The following is a 3,093-nucleotide window of genomic DNA, read 5'->3' as shown; positions in this document are numbered from 1 at the left end:
ATTACTCTGACATGGCTTTCATTGGGAAGGAATAGAAAAAGGGGTGATGGCAAAGAGAAAACCAATAGACAAAAAGATAATGAAACATACAATGATTTTCTTTAAGAGGGAGGGAGAGAGAGAGAGAATGTTATATTCAAGAAAAGGAAAAAACAAAACAAAACAAAACATTGAAAGCATGAAGCCATAGCCAAAAACATGTTGTATGGTAAGTAGGTTTTCTTTCTTTTTCCCTCTTTTTTCTTTTTTCTTTTTTCTTTTGTTTAAATAAAATCTCCTCCCAAACCATCATCACTTTTTTAATCCTCCCCAGACCAGGCTTCATCTTCAGACCCTTTGTCCCCAGATTTCTCCAGTGGAGGGCCTTCAGAGGATTTCTTTTCTGGAAGGCTTTCTGGTTCCTTGACTTCTTCTTTAAGAGAAGGAATCTTTTCCCTTGAAGCCTTTGAAGCTATGGGGCCACCTGCTTTTCCTTTTGTCTTTCACAGGGCTTGGCATCACTGTAGCCTTTGGCCTGGGTCTGGGAATTTTCTTTTCTTTTCTCTCAGCTTTGGACTTCTTAACCATCATTTTCTTTTTCTTTTTTGAGCTGCCATAGTCACTATCATCAACATCTTCCACTAGGAAATCATCATTGCTGCCTGAATCTTTCTCCTGGAATGGTGCCTCTGACTCCTCTTCTTGCTCTTCTCCACTGCTCACATCTTCCATGAGCATCTCTCTGTGACTGGAAGCTGCTTAAGAGGCTGCCTGCTGTTGCTGGTGCACATTTTTAGGATCTCTTTCATCTTCACTGTCCTCTGCAGAGTGAGAATCATCCTTCTTGGTCTTCACATATTTTTCTTCTGAGTCCTCCCTGTATTCTTGTGAATTCTTTCCAGACTGCCTGTTACTTTTAGCTTCTTGGAGAGATGGTCAAATTTTCTTAGCTGGAAGAGCCTGAATCTCTTCCATAATCTTCATCAGCATCATCAGACTCCTGACACTGAAGAATCAATGACCTTTTGCTTTCTGACAGGCTGAGACGTGTTTGTTGCCAAAACAGGTCCGAATCCAGAAGCCAAAGACCAGGACCCACCCACCCCACCCCACCCCACGCACATGGTGCCACGCACCTTCAACTTTGGCATTTGGGGCCGTGGCTGCAGAACCCCAAGCTGCTGGCTTGTCAGACCCCCCCTTGATTCAGCACCCCTTAATCTGATGATTAATCACCCCACTGCCCCCACTCCCCCGTCTCTTCAAAATGGATGAATCAAACCAGTCCTGATAACTATATTAAATGCCAGTAGACTAGACATTCCAATTAACAAAAACATATATGCAATCTGTCAGAAACACAGAACAATGTTCAACTCCCAATATGGCACCATTTGAGGAAAACACCAAAGAGCCACTTAGTGTCAATTTGACATTAGACCCCCTTCACCCTGGGGGTGATTCATCTTGACTAGCATTGACATATGTTCTGTATATTTTCTGCTTCATAAAACCTCAACTAGCTCCAAAACCCAAATGTCTACAGAGCATTGTATCTTCAAGCATAAACAATGGACAAGCAAAACCAAAGGACTAATTTTACAGTAAGAAGTATGGCAGTGGGCACACAACAATGGAATCCACTGATCTTAATGCATATACCACCACCAGAAGCTGCTGGACTGACCTTTTAATAGAGTGGCTTATTGAAGTTGTGACTGAGGCACAAGCTCAGATATGTTATTATGTGAGGATGAGCACCGCCTTCAAGGATGCAATATATACTCTTAATTTGCAACCAGTGTATGATGCTATGTCTTCAATTAATAGAAATCATGGGTCTAGAAATCAAGATGTAAAAGTGAAAGTGTTTACCTGCTTATCATCACTTTGCTTAACTCCTGCATCAAGTCTTTGCAACACTGACCTCAGTAAAGGTCTTTGTAGATCCTGATTTTCCGAATGGTTAGCTGTTCTAATTGGTACCAGCAAGAGTTTCAATAGATTTTATTCTCTGGCAATTACCTGAGACTCTGAACTCATGCCCAGAAAAAAAAAAAAGCAGAAACACAGAGGAATCATAGACCTGAGGGGTAGTGTCCTTGATTATCACAAGGAGCTAGAGCTACTGTTACACAACAGAGGAACAAGTTTAGTGCTCAGAGGACGCACTTGAACATGTTTTGGTGCCCAATTTGCACAATCTTACCAGTTAGTGAATAAGTGTAGCAGCCACATGCAAAGAATGGCATCGTGACCAGGCTCTCAGTACCTTCAGATATGAGGTTCTTCATCATTCCCCTAAGTAAAGTTTCTAAATGAGTTTATTTTCTAGCCAAAGGTGAGGAAAATCTTGAATGGCTAGAATAAGATGGAGATGATGAGTATCAGTTGTGGCCAAGAGGTTGGCTTCAGCACAAAACTTCCTAGAACATATTTCCTCTGGGAAATAAGGCCCATAGGAGTCCTAATAGATCTTTTCCCAGAAATTTCATGAAGCAAGTGAATTTAAGTGGCACGAATGATGAAATATAGTGAAATATAGATGCAGTCCTGTGCAACCCAGCATACCAGCCCTGTAGTACTGAAGGAATGAATTATTCTCCTAGCTGCTGGAAGTGTTGGTAGCAGATAGCTGTCATATGTGAGTCCTCTCTGCACACTGCTCTTAGCTAGAGAGAGCAAATTCATCCAAGGCTACATCTCCTCCTGGTGCAACCTGAGACCAACTGATTGATTCAGGGCCATAAACATCTGACCACTTTGCTCCAGTTCAGGACAACTTTGAAGGTCTGTCCCAGACTTTGATATTCCCATCAGATGAGCTGATGCCTTTTCACCCAACTTCTCTTAATAATCAATCTCACTTACACTACTTTCACCATAGGTAGGTATTTACTGCAAGAGAACACTCTGCACTAAGCTTTCTGCAAGTTAATCTGTCTCAGAGTTGGATCTGTACCTCCTATACACAGAAAACTGCAAAGTCACTGATGAAAAGAAATTAAGAACTATCTAAATAAGTGAAAAATATATTTAATATATTGCAAGGGTCAATATTGCTAAGATGTCCCATAGTGTCCTTCGGATTCAGTGTGCTTCCATGAAATTTTT

General features: G+C 41.3%; 1 pseudogene; it reads right to left on the bottom strand.

The window, feature by feature from the left end:
- Positions 1 to 286: 286 nt before the first annotated feature.
- LOC109277887 (nuclear ubiquitous casein and cyclin-dependent kinase substrate 1-like) lies at positions 287 to 1,130 on the bottom strand (annotated as a pseudogene).
- Between the last annotated feature and the right edge of the window lie 1,963 nt (positions 1,131 to 3,093).

This window comes from Panthera pardus, unplaced genomic scaffold (assembly GCF_024362965.1).
Source record: "Panthera pardus isolate Hobbes unplaced genomic scaffold, ASM2436296v1 HiC_scaffold_16, whole genome shotgun sequence".
In the NCBI taxonomy this organism is placed as follows: Eukaryota; Metazoa; Chordata; class Mammalia; order Carnivora; family Felidae; genus Panthera; species Panthera pardus.
The sequence above is the reverse complement of the archived record's forward strand: the minus strand, read 5'-3'. Positions and strand labels throughout refer to the sequence as shown.